The sequence below is a fragment of the Cervus elaphus genome, chromosome 18 (assembly GCF_910594005.1).
Source record: "Cervus elaphus chromosome 18, mCerEla1.1, whole genome shotgun sequence".
Classification (NCBI taxonomy): Eukaryota; Metazoa; Chordata; class Mammalia; order Artiodactyla; family Cervidae; genus Cervus; species Cervus elaphus.
In genome coordinates this window covers 30,689,073-30,706,935 of record NC_057832.1, presented here as the reverse complement: position 1 = coordinate 30,706,935, position 17,863 = coordinate 30,689,073, and positions in this window count along the sequence as shown.

The window sequence follows — 17,863 nt, the reverse complement described above, 5'->3', positions numbered from 1 at the left end:
CTAATGTGTTTTTAAGTGCTCTGAAATCCATCATGACTCTTTTGGAAAAAGGCAATTAATGAAGGAGGGAGGTAATAAGGTTGAACAGAGGATACTTGTAGAGAGTGGTAATTTTAGCACAATGCCCTATTTATCATCCCAGATTACTGAAATGACAAAAATAGAACAACAAAGCACTCATCATGGAAAATAAAATGGGTTATATGTGTCTTCACTATCATCATGTGGTAGACTTTTTCAGTGTAGGTTTCAGTCCAAATCCCACATCTAAATACTATTAACTCCACAAAGAGTATGATCTCACCCTGAGAATAAGGCAAGAAGAGGCAGAAGTAAGGAAAAGAAGACTGCCAGGAAGCCAGGCCAGGGACAAAAATATGAAAAAAAAGAAGGATGTGATGGGGAGAAGAAATAATAAACCTTGGGGATAATAATAAACCTTGCCAAAAGGATCTTTTTTTTTTTTTTTGGTTTCTGAAATCAGTATGTTGAATAAATAATCAAAATATGGGGCTGCTATTTAGTACTCTAAAGGATCAGAAAAAAATTTAGCTTAAAAATGAATTATTTCTGGACACTTACTATTAATAAAGAGCATCAAATTTTCCAGGGGATAGAGCCAAATTAGATGTTTTCTATGATTTTTTTTTAAATTTTTGAGGACTTTTTACACTAAATGTATCACTTTGGGTTCACCATTTTAAAGTATAACATATAATGTAAAAGATTTTCCTTTTGCTTTAAGCCACTTTTTTTCTGACAAAAAATGGTACTTTGTCCTTTACCTTATCCATTTAATATTTCTTTATTCAGATAAAGTTTTCATAAACATTACAAATTTAATGTTACAACTTTAATTACAAATTTCATAAACATTATCATCACCCCATGCTTGCAATTTCCCCAGGTATGGCAATGTAGTCAAAATAAAAATTTTTAAGGATCCAAAACTGAGGTTAGTTTAATGAATACATATTCTAGTGTTATTTCAGCAGAATTTTCCTATTTCTAATTCATAAGTGTTATTAATATATACTTAGTTGTGTCCAACTAACAGGCAAGTTTTTTTTTAAAATAACTTCCACTTCTATGTGATTCTACTAGATAAATTTTAAAACTGACTCTGAATCACTCTAAAATCCAATAAGCTGTGACTTATAAAAGTTAAACAGTTCTCCTAATAAGTCTAGTAGGCAGCATAATTTTTAATGCCAATTTTGTTTCTCTAATAAATAGGTAAAATAATCAAAGGATATGAAATAGCAAATATAAAAGAGAACCAATACAAGGGGAACACATTTCAACCTGAAATGACCTATGTTCTGAAAAACAGAAGACTGATTTTAAAAAAATTGAAAATGATATGAAGAAATGGAAATATATCCTAAACTCTTAGATTGGAAGAATATTGTTACAGTGTCCATACTCCCCAAAGCAATCCAAAGACTTAATGCAATCCCTGTCAAAATCTCCAGGATGTTTTTCAAAGAAATAGAATGAATAAATCACAAAAGACCCTGAATCCCCAAAGCAATCTTGAGAAAAAATAACAAGGCTACAGATATCATACTTCCTAGGTTCAGACTACACTACAAAGCTACAGAAATCAAAAGAGCATGATGCTGGCACAAAATCACATAGATGAGTGGAACAGATAGAGATGCCAGAAATAAACCCACGCACCTATGGTCAATTAATCTATGACAAAGGAGGCAAGAATATACAATGGAAAACAGACAGTCTCTTCATTAAGCAGTGCTGAAAAAACTGGACAGCTACTCACAAAGGCATCCGATTAGAACATTTTGCCACACTATATAGAAAAACAAACTCAAAATGAATTAAAGACCTACATGTAAGATTGGGAACCATAAAACTCCTAGAAGAAAACATAAGGAGAATACTCTGACATAAACTGTACCAGTATTTCTTTAGATTTGTCCCCTAAGGCAAAATAAACAAATGAGAACTAACTACACCTAAAAGCTTTTACACAGCAAAGGAAATCATCAACAAAATGCAAACGCCATCTGTGGAATGCCAGAAAATATTCACAAATAATATGACCAAAAAGGAATTAATATCTAAACTATATGAACAGCTCATAAAACAAAATATCAAAACAAACAACACAACCCTATCAGAAAACAGGCGGAAGACCTAAATGGACATTTTTTTCCCAAAGAAGACATACAGATGGCCAACAGGTACATGAAAGATGCTGAACATCACTTATTAGAGAAGTACAAATCAAAACCACAAAGAGGTATCACCTCACATCTGTCAGAATTCTAACAGATAACATCAAATCTGACTCCATACTAGATCTGCTCCTTTAGCGCTAACCTTGTGTTCTATTTTCATGCTTGTGCATATTGTCTAACCTTGAGCTCACTTAGTCAAGCTGGCTCTGAACCTCTGTAAAGAGTGTTGCCTGTAGCCTGCAACATACATTACAGCCTATTCTCTAGGCTCTGACCTTTAAAGGTAAAACACTTCTAGAAATAAAAATTTGCAGAACAGAAAGTAACTGCCTTGTTGGAAATTTACAGGAACATTATGACCAGACCCACATGGACAGCTGCAACAACAGAGGATTCCTGCACCAAGAAGTTTGCAACAACCAGCCACACTCTCTCCGCTTTTAGTATAAAAGAAGCCTGAGCTACAACTTTGGTAGGATGGTTGTTTGGGACACTAGCCAACCATCTCCTCAGTCTGCTGATTTTGTGAATAAAGTTGCTATTCCTTGCCCTAACTACTTGTCTCTTGATTTACTGACCTGTCATGCAGCAAACGGGAGAAGGCGATGGCACCCCACTCCAGTACTCTTGCCTGGAAAATCCCATGGACGGAGGAGCCTGGTAGGCTGCAGTCCTTGGGGTCAGACACAACTGAGCGACTTCATTTCACTTTTCACTTTCATGCACTGGAGAAGGAAATGGCAGCCCGCTCCAGGGTTCTTGCCTGGAGAATCCCAGGGACAGAGGAGCCTGGTGGACTGCTGTCTCTGGGGTTGCAGAGTCAGACACAACTGCTGCAACTTAGCAGCAGCAGCAGCGGCATGCAGCAAACAGTATGAGCTTGGAGTCAGTAACACAACAGCTGCCATCAAGATATCAACAGATAACGAAATTTGGTGAAGATGTATAAATAAGGGAAACCTAGTACATTGTTGGTGGAAATGTAAATTGATGCAACCACAATGGAAAACAGTATGGAGGTTCCTTAAAAACTAAAATAGAACTACCATAAGATCTGGCAATTCCATTCCTGAGTATATATCCAAAGAAAATAAAAACACATTTTCTTTGGATATAATCTGAAAAGATACATGAACCCCAATGTTCATTGTTTACAACTGCCAAGATATGGAAGCAAGCTAAGCATTCATCAACAGATGAATGCAGAAAGATATGGTATATAAATACATACACAATGAAATATTACTCAGCCCTTAAAAATGAAATTTTGCCATTTGCAACACAAAAAAACCTACAGGGTATTATGCTTAGTAAAATAAGTCATAAAAAGACAAACACTGCATGCTTTCACTTATACATGGAATCTAAAACATAAAATGAACGAAAATAGAATAAAAAACAAAAATAAAATGAATTAATACAACAAAACAGAAACAGACTCACAGATATAGAGAACAAACTAAAGGTTACCAGGGGAAAGTGGGATGGGGGGAGGTCCCAAACAGGTGTACAGGATTAAGAGATACAAACTACTATGGATAAAACAATAAGCAACAAAGGTACATTGTGTAGTACAAGGCAATATATCTATTTTATAATGACTTTAACTGGAGTCTAATATATAAAAACACTGAATCACTACATTGTAACCTGAAGCTAATATTGTAAATGAACTATACTTAAATTTTAAAAACAAGAAGTATAATGTGGCTATCAAGTCTCTATTTATAGATTGGATTGGAAATCTGTTTTAATTAACATTTTCTTGATGTGAAAATTAAGATTTCAGCTATTTAACAATTTTACAAAAAACAAACACAGTTCAACCAAATGACCAGACGTAATTTTCTAAGCATTAAATTGACATAAATGTGTGTCTATGTTTTATAAGTGACAGTATTATTATTGGTAAGGATATAATTTAAGAAAGATGGGAATATAAATTGTCACAAGTTTACCAGAGGAAACAAACAATACTAGTAAACATCTGAAATGTACACATATATTTTGAATTAACAATTCTACTACTAAGAAAGTTTAATTAATAATGATATTAAAGTGAAAGTTGCTCAGTCATGTCTGACTCTTTGCAAACCCATGGACTATAGTCCATGGAATTCTCCAGGCAAGAATACTGAAATGGGTAGTCTTTCTATTCTTTACCAACTGAGCTATCAGGGAAGCCAATGCTATTAAACACATCATTTACAATTACAATGTATTGTCAGTATTCTCTTATGAAACAGATACTTTTTTAAAAAAATTTGGTGTAGCCACGAGGCATGCTGGATCTTATTTCCCCAACCTGGAATCAAACCTGTGCCCCGTGCAGGGGAAGCGCTGAGTCTTAACAACTGGGTCATCAGGGAAATCCCAGTTAGTTACTCTTGAATACTGCCATGTTACCTTGTCTAATACCAAAATATAGATCCTGATTAACTTCATTTTTATTAGTGATATCCAAACTTTTACATATTGATTCTTGTTATAAAAACTGAATCTGAGTAATTAGTCTTCTTGCTTCCTGGGTAGCTCAGCGACTAAGCACACACACACAATTAGTCTTAGTAAGTACAGAAGAGGAGTTGATAAGAGAAATATGTATTTATTATTTCAAAAACTATTTTGAGAATAATCAAAACCAAATGATTTTCCTCAGGAAAAAAAAAAAAGAAACATAGTTTGGTTATACTACCTATGAGAAGCAGTTTTCTTATAATATGAAGAATCTTGAAACTTCTCAAAGATATTGAACAAATTCAAGGGTCTAGATCTGTATATCTAACTAAATGAAAGTCATTGAGTAGTTTCTCAGTTGCTGAAGTGCATGACATGGTTTGAGATCGTAAAATCTCACTTTTTTCCCAGAAAGCTAAAAGTGTTCAAACATGTAAAATTTCAGCTGTGTGCTTAGTCATGTCGACTCTTTGTGACCCCATCGACTATAGCCCACCAAGTCCTCTGTCCATGGGGATTTCCAGGCAAGAATACTGGAGTGGGTTGCCATGCTCTCCTCCAGGGGATCCTCACAATTCAGGGATTGAACCCAGGTCTTCCGCATTGCGGGCAGATTCTTTACCATCTGAGCCACCTGGGAATCCTAGAATACTGGAGTGGGTAACCTATCCCTTCTCCAGGGGAACTTCCCAACCCAGGAATCGAACTGGGGTCACCTGTATTGCAGGGGGATTCTTTACCAGCTGAGCTACCCAAGAAGCCGTGTCACACAATAGCACATGCTTGCGCACACACACACAATCTTTTACAGATTTCGATTAAAGATTTTTCTTTCTTCATCACAAACACAAGAGCCCAAGGTCATTAAAACATTTATCTTCTAGATCACACACTGTTAGAGCAAGAAAAATATTGATAACACAGAAATAGTATACAATATTTATTTGAAGTTTTGAGTATTTGCTTTTGAATAAAAATGTATGAACTCTCCAATGGTTTGTTGAGGTACTGAGTAATAAAGAAGACAATGAACAAACTGGAGTACTAAGAGGAACAATGAATGCCTCTCTGAAGTTTAATCTGGAATGAAACTTAAATAGACATAACTATCTATCCCATTGCTTTTCCTCACACAAAGGTGAAAACCTTGGCCAATGAAACTGAACTGAAAGACTTTTTCTATCAACTGATGAAAATGGAATTTGAGTTTCAACTCCTTGTCCCCAATACCCTGCTCCTCATTTTGATACATAGGAAACTATGTATGTCTGCTAACGATTGAGTACTATAGAATATTCCTTCTGATTATCACACCCTTTCACCAAAACAGAATCTTATACAGAGAATGAGAGGTCTGTATTTTACTGACTTCAGAGGAGCAGTTGACAATTCTGATCACAATCATCTTGTTTTTTAAAGTTATCAGCACAACTACACACTATGCAATTTTACAAATTGGCATCATACCATTCCTGCTATCATCAGGGTCCTACCCTCAGTACCACCCTTCTGAGGGTCCTATATAAAGCCTGGAGCAAGGTCACCTTTTGAGGTATTTTTCCATGATACCTTCTTTCTCCTAGTCCATCTCCATTCCCACAGGCTGCTTGAGTTGTTTCTTTTACTCACCTTTATTCCTTTTCCATGACTTCTGACACCCACAACCCCAAACTGGGCCAAACGTCACACATTGAGGGCACATCCTTCACAATACTGCCTTCACTTCAGACACCAAACCCAAGTTTCGGGTCCCCAGGCCACATATACTTCTGACCAGCTAGCTACAAATTTGGGGGTGTCCACCACTCCCTTAACAAGGAAAATTCACTATAACAACTCACAGAATTCAGGAAAGTCTATATTTACAACTGCTGTTTTATACAGCAAAAGGATACAAATTAGAATCAGCCAAGAGATACATCAGAGGAGGACAGGGAGTGTCTTGAAGACAAATTTTCCACTGTCCTTCTCTTGGGGAGTCAGAATGTGTGTGTGACCCTCCTGGCATATCAATGCGTGACAATATAGAATATTGCCAACTAGTGAAGGTCATCTAAACTTCAGCGTCCAGAATTTGGGAGGGGGGCGGGCTTTATTACACAGGTATAATTAATTGAATCATTGGCGCAAGGTTCGATTTCCAGAGGTTGGGTTAATATCTTGAAGCTCAAAGCTCTACCCTCTAATCATGTGGGTGGTCTTTCTGCTTTGACTGGGCTCCATCCTGAGTCATCCCGTTTGCATAAACCACCTAAGGGCCCACAGAGTGTCACTAAATTAGCATAAGCTCTCAGGGCCCAGCAGGAATAACAACAATACTACCATCACTCAGGAATCTTAAGGATTTACAGTTGCTACCTCTAGGGGCCAGGGACCTAAGGGAACCAAATAAGTATTACACAGGCTCCTCTGATGGCCCTTTAAATGCTTGTTTCCCAGGGCTGAATGAATGGAAAAGACACTAGTCTTCATAACCTTCATGTGAGAATCATTCTGCCTTTCTCATCATCATCAGGAGACTAAGAGAGCTCATCCTGTAAAATGAATTTTGTGGTCCTCTTTAGACAGACATCTCCCACCTCTCTGTATCAAGATGGACCCTCTTCTGTCTTCCACACCAATTCTCAAAAACAGTGCTGCCTGAATCAGCAGTAACAATATCACCTCATAGTGGGTTAGAAATATAAGTTCTCAAGCCCCAGTCGATACATACCAAATCAGAAACTCTGGGGTTGTGCCAAGTAATCCTCATTTTAACAAATCATACAGGTAGTTCCGGTTAAGTACAAAACATTTGAGAAACACCACTCTAGATCTGTACTCTAGGTCCTTTTTTGATGTCCAGACACCTCAAACCCAACCAGTAGCAAATTATAACTATCTTTTCTCTCAGAGAATTTTTCCACTCCTCTTTTCCCTGTTTCATGAAATAGCACCACTAATTCATTTGCTGAACAAATATTTGTTTTTATTCAGTGCTTATTACATACTAGCAAGGACAGTCTCTATCCTTGTGAAACTCACCATCTAGTAGAGGTAAGACAGGGTTGTGAAAGTGAAAGTCATTCAGTTGTGTCTGACTCTTTGCGACCCCATGGACTATACAGTCTATGGAATTCTCCAGGCCAGAATGCTGGAGTGGGTAGCCTATCCCCACTACAGGAGATCTTCCTGACCCAGGAATCAAACTGGGGTCTCCTGCATTGCAGGCGGATTCTTTACCCAACTAAGCTATCAGGAAAGCCCTGGGTAGTATGTGTTCTCACCTTGGGAGAGATATGAACTACTAGTGGAGGACTCGGAGGATTTTCCAGAGGAAGAGAGGTTTAAACCAACACAGATGGCACAGAATTATCTTGAGAATTAAAGAAAGAAGAGCACCAGACAGAGGAAACCACATGTGTAAACACTTAAGATTAGACCAACTGTGACATATTTCAGGAGCCGAAGGAAGGCCCTTCTGGCTCAAGCATATTGAGTGGGAGAAAGAAAAGCAGATGAGGGTTGATATTTCATCTGAAGAGAGGCTGTGCTTAACCTTGCAGGCCTTTAAAGGATTTTGGTCTTTAACAGCAAAAGTGAAGAGTTATGAATAGAGACAGGTATGATCAGATTTTTGAAAAGGTCACTCTGGAAAAGGTGAGCTGATTGAAGAGGGGAAAACATGGGAGCTACTCCTCCGGTCACTCACAGACACAAGGGAGCAGCTTAGAATAGGAGTGGGCAAGGGCTAGAGAGACAGACCTACTTAGAAAACACTTGGTTCTTCTAATTAAACCACTATTACTAGGCCTTCCGTGGGGGTTCAGTGGTTAAGTCTGTTGTGCTTCCACTGCAGGAGCTATAGGATCAATGCCTGGTTGGGGAACTAATATCCTGTATGCCATGGGGTCAGACAACTGTAATCCTTGATCCTTCTCCTATTCTTTTTGTATCAAATCAATCTTACAGTTATGCCATTTTGATAGCTTAATATTCTTTTATGTCTAATTTTCTAATTACAACAGCTATATCCTAGGCTAGTTTAGATCCAGCAGTCACCATCTAACATAGCAACTTTCAAAGCCATACAACAAGAGACCTCAGTAATATGTTTCTATCCTATCACCCCCGGGTTTGAATGTTTTTATTTTTGCTAGGAGGAGAATCAAGTCCCAATTGTGTAACATGACTTAAAGGCCTTCATACAACTCAACAAAGCTCATTAAGCCACATCTTTTAATATGCCTTACCTCTAACTCTATATCCTAGCCATGTTGAATAGTCCTAAACTCCTCCTCTCAAAGTAGGTTTTGTTCCCACCCTCTGCCTGGACACTGCCCCACAACCACCCACAGATACTTCATACCTTACCCCCAACAAGCAAACTGGATAACTCCTGCTCAATCTTTAGCTCCTGATACAGGTGTGACCCCCTGCCCCTGGGATCTTTCCATGGCCTCTGGATGGGGCTCATCCTTTTTTCTCTATAACACTAGACAGCTCTAGTGTGTGATTTATCACACTAAGGGAGGATACCAATCTACTAGTATCTTTCTCCTACTAGCTTCTTGAATTCAGGGAATATATTTTATTCCTTATTATGTGTGGTTTGCCTTGACACATAGCAAACTCATCATTTGTTGTTGTTGCTGTTTGGTTGCTTAGTTGTGTCTGACTCTTTTTTGCAACCCCATGGACTGTCGCCCGCCAGACTCCTCTATCTGTGGGATTCTCCAGGCAAGAATAGTGGAGTGGGTTGTCATTTCCTTCTCCAGAGGATCTTCCCAACCCAGGGATCAAACCTGAGTCTCCTGCACTAGCAGGCAGATTTCTTTACCACTAAGCCACCAGGGAAGCCCCAAACTCACAATAAATATGGGTAAATGATTACCCGTGTCATTAAGCCCTGAATTTAGTTACAACTTTACATTTCAACAACTTTGTAATTTTAGTTAATTTGCCATCCTTGAGAATTTTGATCTCTCCATCTTCAAAATCTAGACAAGACCCTGACTTAAAACTAAGATTTATTGCAAATAATGGATATGGTTTTTAAACTGCAAATGTATCAGTTAAGATGATCTGCTTATATTTAACTTCTTGGTACCTTAATTTCCTCTTCTATAAAATAAGGAAAGTTTGACTAGAACTGGTTTCTAATAGGACCTCAATAGACACTGAATAACTGACTAAATGAATGGATGAATACCAAATATTCCATAATTATATGGTTCTTTGTCAAAAACTTTGTACCTAGTTATTTCTTGAACCCTTTAGGAAACTCTACTCTTGAAGCCTTGTTCCTTTCAAAATCCTTGATTGTTGTTAGTATTATTCATTTTCACTATAATTTATACAATCTCAAAAAAGAAAATTAATGTCCTTACATTTCTTCTGATCTAAGAGTGAGTCTCTGCTTAGGAAAGCAAAGCAAAATACTATGCAAAAATATAGTCATTCTCAGTATTTTTTGTTTTCTCCATAGTTAACGTCCCACACATCCATACCTCACCTTTGTCAAACCTTACAGTATGCCTTTATAAATAACTTACACTAAGTAAGATAATGTAACCTCTCTGAACAACTAGTATCACACAGGAAACAGTAAGCAAAAACTGCACTTCAAAAGACTTTTCAAAACATGGGATCTAAAACAAGAATTTAAGAATAGTTTAGCTGACCCCCACTGTGTTTCTTGTATAAAGTTAGTTTAAATATTAATTTAGCATGTAATCATTAAGTATCAAGTCAGAATGAGAACCCCTGATACTTTCATCAATGCTTCTCTCCTCCCATTGTGACCTTTGATCAACCCAGAGTCAGTGATTTCCTAGAGCAGTAATGGAAGGTGACATATATGCCTCACGAGCTTCTTTAATCTCTGCTCATCTGTGCAAGTAAATCTACTTCTTAGAAACTTTGTTCACAATTAAAACCTACTTGCCAGTTTTCCTCTTCCCAGAGAAAAGCCTTTAAGCACTTGGTGATAGCCACATGTTCATCATTGTGCTAATTTACATGTTATGTGGCATATTTTAAGCTTTTAAACCAGTTCTATACCTATTTCACATAAGACACATTTGATGTTTATTTTATGTGTAAACTATAAATGTGAATTCTCATCAACTTCAAGAGGCTTTGAAAAATAGAAAGAAAGGGAGAGAGAGAGAGAAAGGATGGTCTTCAGAGACAGAAGATTCCAAACATCAGTAATTTCTTAAAATAAGATGTATCAGGGATATATTTTCTCTCTTTAATTATGCATATTTTAAATCAGAGGTTTATTAAGATTCTCAAAATCCTACAGGAGAATCTGAATATGTCTCTTCACTTTGAGTCTAGATTAGAAGTCTAACCCATGTGTATGAAAAGACGACCCCATTAAAATTGCTCCCAACTTTCTCCTGGGTTGGCTCAGATTCATAACCTAGTGAAGCCCCAAGTATAAGAAAAAGAATTCTGAATAACATACAACAGAAAAAAGTAAACTATAGATAGTTATTATTTACATTCAGGGTATCCTGTGAATGAAATCCTTAACCTGTGTGCAAGCTTTTTCAGCTGTATCTGACTCTTTGTGACTTGATGGACTGTAGCTTGCCTGGCTCCTCTGTCCATGGGATTCTCCAGGCAAGAATACTGAAGTGGATTGTTATGCCCTCCTCCAGGGGATCTTCCTGACCCAGGGATCAAACCTGCAGCTTCTGCAGCTCCTGGATTGTAGGTGAATTCTTTACCACTGAACCACCAGAAAAGCCCATCCATAATCTAGTAAATATTTATTCATCTGCATTCTGTGAACTCATGTTTTCATGGCAAATCTGGATTTAAGTTAAAGTCACTATGATAGGCCTATCAATATTAACTCCATTTAAGGTTTACCATTCTAAGAAGGTTCCCGTGTGTGCTTCTTAGTCACTCAGTCGTGTCCCACTCCTTGCAACCCCATGGACTGTAGCCCACCAGGCTCCTCTGTCTACAGGATTCTCCAGGCAAGAATACTGGAGTGGGTTGCCATGTCCTTCCCAACCTAGGGATCAAACCCGGGTCTCCTGCATTGCAGACGGATTCTTTACTGTCTGGGCACCAGGGAAGCCCAATAATGGCAAAGGTGGGGCTAAGAGGAGCTCAGGGCAATCTGGGGACTCTCCAGAGCACTTGACCTCCCACTGCATTCCTCTGCACTTACAGAACCGAATCTTGCTCGGCCCTGCAAACCCATCAGCCTTAAACCAGAACACAGAGCTGGCAGGACTTACTATGCATCAGACTTTATGTACATCTGCTGCCATGCAAACTCACCTGCTTACTCCAGTCTGCTTGTCTGAATGTCATGTCCTAACCTTTCCTTCACGCTAGGTTTGAGTGCCAATCCCTGCCTCAGCACCTTATTCTTGGAATCGGTTACTGCCTCCACTGGCTTTCCAGCTTGCCACTGCCAAGCCAAGTGAGTCCCTGCTTGTACAATCTGAGTACACCTTTGTTTGGGCGGCATACCTGGGTTGAACATCTGGAAAATGATGATAATGGGCATGATAGTAATTAATGCTGTAATTGCTTCCAATTTTTTTTTTGCTTAAATTCTTTTTTAAGAATTGAGGAGGAGTCTGTCTGTTTATATGATAAGAAAAACAGCAGAATCAGATACCGTTCTGATGTAGGAGCTCTTACATAAGGAGGAGACCCCATAAAATCTTAAATCCCTACAATGAAAAGAATTTGGAGCACCCTGAAGTATGTACCTTAAGACTGCATTGGATGTTATTTGCATTTGAGGTATTTTAATGCTCCAAGTGAGAGCTGAAATGTCAACATATTTATCAAGCCAGTTTGAATTATGTATTTTCTTAGGAGAAATAGCTGTAAGTGGAGGCTTTTCAGAATACTGTCATTTATAAGGTACCCACTTACATCCTGGGACTCCAGATCTCTCTTCCTTATATGTTTTACCCATCCTTTCCCATAACTACTGGTGTTGGTTTGTCAGGGGTTTTATCCTCTATTGTGCATTCATTTGAATCAGCTGGGCCCCAACCCCAGAGATACTGACTCAATCCTAGGCATTGAGAATTTTTCAAGCTGCCTGGTGATCCAAGGTCATAAATCTCTACTGCAGTGCTTCTCCTACTGTGGTCAATAATACCACAATACCAATACCAATACCAGCATATTGGCAATAGTACCTGGGAATTCCCTACATGTGTGAATGGTCTGACTACTCTTCACACATACTGACTAGTCCACATAGGTGCAGTTCAACAAAGTGTGTGTTTATAAATAGCTTTGAGATTTAATCACATGTCATACAACTCACCCATTAAAGTATACAATTCAATGGCTTTCAGTGTATTATACAAAGTTGCACAATTTTTATCACAATTTTAGAACATTTGCATCATCTGAAAAAAACCCTGTTGGCCCTCAATCACAATCCCTCAAAATCCCTTCATCCTCCTGCCTCTTGCCAGCCACAAATGTATTTCATGACTCTACAGATTTATATTTTCTGGACATTTATTATAAATAGAATCTGGCAATATGTCACCTCCCATGACTTCTTTCATTAAGCATAATGTTTCCAAGGTTCATTCTTGTTGCAGCATGCATCTGAGCTTCATTTCTTTTTATTAATATTCCATTTATGGATATACCACATTTAATTTATCCATTCATCAGCTGATGGATAGCTGGACTGTTTCCATTTGGGGGCTATTATGAGTAATGCTGCTATGAACATTCATGTGCAAATTTTTGTATGGATACATATTTTCTTCTTCCTTTAGTATACATATCTTGGAGTAGAATTGCTGGATCATATGGTAAATGTTTAATCTTTGGAGGAAATGCCAGACTCTTTCCTAAAGAAGCTATACAATTTTACATTTCCACCAGAAGTGTAGGAGGTCTCTCACTTCTCCACATCACTGCTGATACTTCTTATCTGACTTTGATTCTAGACATCCCAGTAGGTGTAAAATGGTATCACACTGTGTTTTGATTAGAATTATCCTGATGGATAATGATGCTAAATATTTTTTCATGTGCTTATTGGTTATTTGTATTTCTTCTCTGGAGAAATGTTTATTCAAGCTCTTTGTCCATTCTTTAATTGGGTTGCATTTTAGTGAGTTATGTTAATTCTAGCCACAAGGATCTTATTAGGTATAAATTTACTAGATATAATTAGGCTTGCAAAATTTTTCCCATTTCTATGGATTCCCAACTTTATTTATAGTGTTCTTTGAAGCATAAGTGTTTTTAATTTTTATATTATTCAGCTTCTCTTTTTTCTTTTATTGTTTATGCTTTTGGTATCCTAAGGAACTACTGCTTAACACAATGCCAAAAAGATTTATGTCTAAGGTTTATTCTAAGTGTTTTTATAACTTCAGCTCATTTAGTTTATTTTGATTTATTTTTATATATATTGTGAAATAGGGCTCCAGCTTCACTCTTTTGCATGTGAATATCCAGTTTTCTCAGCAAGAGTTGTTGAATAATTTGTGTTTCATTAAGCACTACAGGTAATTTTGATACCTGCTTACCTTTAAGAACCACTGCACAATGTATGCTAATTCTTCTCTTTAATTACTGTGAGACCCCTCTAAGCATGGCACATAGGATGTTCTATTAGAGAAAATTATCAATTCTCTCATCAGAATCATATAGACCAGTTAAGTGTAACACTGTAACCATACATCCATAGGTAGGAAAAGAATCAAATCTGATGTATTAGTTCAGAATCTTTTTTCAAAGCTAGACAAAAAAAAAAAAAGTTATACTTTGCCATATTTTGAACATCATGTGTTTTCCAGATTTGAGTATCAATGTGCATAACAATTCCCTACCCAACTGACTCTGTTAAGAAACAGGTTTCATACACTGCATGAGCCAAACTATCTTGTGAGACCACTGCAAGACTGCTCATGCACAAAGGTTGGACACATGCACAAATCCAATTAGTTGTCCTCCACCCTACTTATTTTTCAAAGGGAAATGGTAGGGGTCTATTTTGTAACAAAAGAGATTGTTTCTGACATGATGCGGATCTAGCCAGCTCTAGAAAAGTTTTAGTTCTGCCAAAATGAAAGTGAATGTTTCAACTAAAACATGGCCTTTGCGAAAGCCATCTGTCAGGCAAGTGAGATTTTCTTAAAAACACTGTTTCATGTTTGCTACCATCTTTAGCAGGGTGGGGGGCTTCATTTGGCTTATACATCTTTGGAGAAGGTACCTTGTCCCATGTCTTTCAACATTGGTACCACCAAAGTAAAGTCATTACATTGAAGCCTCAGAATTATTTTAATCTAATAAAATTTTAGGCAAATTCCTTAATCACAACTATTAGATAGGCATATCAACTATAAAAAATAGTTAATATAGAGGGCTGTATATTTCTGGCATTGGACTCATCTGTTTGACACTGTAGGTATTTTTCAACCATTTTACAAGTGAAGCACTGCAATTTACCCATGGTCACCCAACTATATGGTGATGAAGATGTGAACAAAGGTTCTTCAGACTCCAAAGGCCAAGTTCTTCACACTAAACTGCCTAACTTCACATATGTGTATATATGTGCAATTAAACTACACAAATGTCAAAGTTAAAAATGTCTAGTTTAGATTATACAGGGTCTTCTTACAAATTCATTATTTGATGTGATATGCTCTGTAAATCTGGCTTCCATTTCAGTGTTAGTCACTCAGTTTTGTCCAACTCTTTGCAAGCTGTAGCCCACCATGCTTCAGCCTACAGTTGTAGACTCTAGCCCACCATGCTTCAGCCTACAGTTATAGACTCTAGCCCACCATGCTTCTCTGTCCATGGAATTCTCCAAGAAAGGATACTGAAGGGGGTTGCCATTTCCTTCTACAGGGGTTCCTCCCAACACAGGGATAGAACCCAGGTCTCCTGCATTGCAGCCAAATTCTTTATCATCTGATCCTTCAGAGTTCTAGAGATACAATTAATAAGCAAATATAGGGGCACCATTTTAATCCTTGAGCTCAAAATTATAACGATAGCAAAGGAGTTTATAATGATAGAATGAAAGAAATTCCTGGCTTCCATCTGGACAAAAGGTCAACACATACCCCATTTATTTATCTAGAACAGTTGGTTTACTTCTTTTGTCCAGCATAATTATTAATAGCATCTCTTTTACTCTCAAGAATTTCCCATTTTATACAATAAATTATGTGGTCACTTCATGGCTGGCACAAGCTACTCATCAAGGCATAGCCCTTCTCCAGGAAACTACTTAGAACTATGACTCAGCACATCAGAAATGTGTGCCTGTTTAATTCTTTACCTCCTACCAGCTTACTATAGAATGAAAAACATACCATTAGAACTATTTCTTCAAGACCTGTATCTTCAGATGATCTGTATTGAACAATAACATGGGACAGAATCTGTTGCCAGGCCCTATTCCATCAATGGGAACTATTTATCTGAATATCAAACTATGAAAACTGAGGAATAGGATTAGTGGCTGAAATGGCATGAAGCATGGGTATTTACTTGAGGGGAGTGAAAGGCTTTTCCATGAGGCTCCCTGTTAGTTCTCCATTAGCTAAAAAGAAACCTTAGTTTGTGAAGGAAAAATGATGACTGGAGAAAACAACGTGAATCTAGCTTACCGAATGTCAAGACTACGGTATTTCTTAAATGTAACTCTGGAACCCAGCACTGCCTCTGCAGTATTGTAGCTTGGTGGGTAAACTTATCAAGTGACAGTGTCTTTCTTCAAAAGATGTCAAGTGGATTAAAATAGAAATTAATATGTATGGCTGAGTCCCCTTGCTGTCCACCCGAAACTATCACATTGTTAATCAGCTATACTCCAACATAAAATAAAAAGTTTAAAAAAATAGAAATTATACTGACACAACACTCCAAAGGGATGTAGGGTAGATGTGGATCTCAGGAGGTTCTATTATAAAGTTAGTTGAGATGTTGGGGAATCCTTTGTCACATGGGAACTACTAGGGAGCAAGCTGGCAGGATGTAGGCAGTCCCAGGCTGCTTTTGCTCCAGGACTTCATTCATAAAGAGGACTATGCAAAGTGAGAGGTTAGGAGAGAAGACAGAAGGGAAGCCTCTACACAAGGCCTAGGGCTCAGCCCTGGATTCCAGGTCTGGTTGGCAGCAAAGGAGTCACAGAATGATCAGGCCCCCAGACAGAGTATCTGTGAATATGTTTTGTCTCCACCTTGCTCTGGCCAGGGTGTGCTAGCCGGGCCTGTGGTTGGTTTTACAGCTGATGACTGAGGAGACCCAAAACAGAGAAAAGCAAGGAGATGGACACATAAGCCACACAAAGGTTTGGTTCTCCCTTGATCTCAGTGACGGTTACAGTACAGCACAAATGTTCAGTCTTGCTCCAGTGATCACAATTACTGCAAAATCCACTATGTTACATCGAAGTTATCAACATAAAATGACATGTTTTTCTATGGCATTTAAGATGGGGTACCAGACAGGATATTTTAAGAGACTAGCAGAAAAAAATTAAGATTAATTTAAAATTAATCTTTTAAAAAATTCAACTCAACTGAAAGCCTCAGAATAGTAAAGTGGAGAGGTACAGATAAAGATCCAGAAAGCCACCCTCCACGACATTCCCAACTACAGTCATTTGAACTACATTATAAACCCCACTAAATGCCACCTTACAACACAGCGCTTTTCATTCCTGACAATTTCAATTATTAAAATATTTTCCTTTATTGAAGGGAAATCTACCTCCTTGTAAGTCAGGATAGTTTACAAGGCATTCCTTTCCTTCCTTGGGTCAAACAGTGCAAATATATCAAGTTACAGGTTTATCTGATTGACCTACTGTATTTATGGGTTCCCACAGTACTGTTTTAGCAGTATTTTGTGTATGCTTTAAAAGTGCTCTTAAAAAACTATTATCTTCAAATTCTACATGTAAATTAATGATGACAAAAGAGTGTTTTATTTTATAAATTTATCAAGCCAACTCTTGCTCCAAAGCCAGAATGGTCCTAATAGAGCACAATACTGGAACTAATCAGTAGTTACAGCTATATTTCTAAACTCAGTCTAGCTATTTGAACATTTAAACCTACATCCCTTTGGAGTTTCGTATCAGCATTGTACCTCCTGATACTGAGAATTATCTCAACTCCATCTCAATGTATTGGCTTTTTTGGGCACTATTTTCAGCAACCAAAACCTAGTCCTGTGCC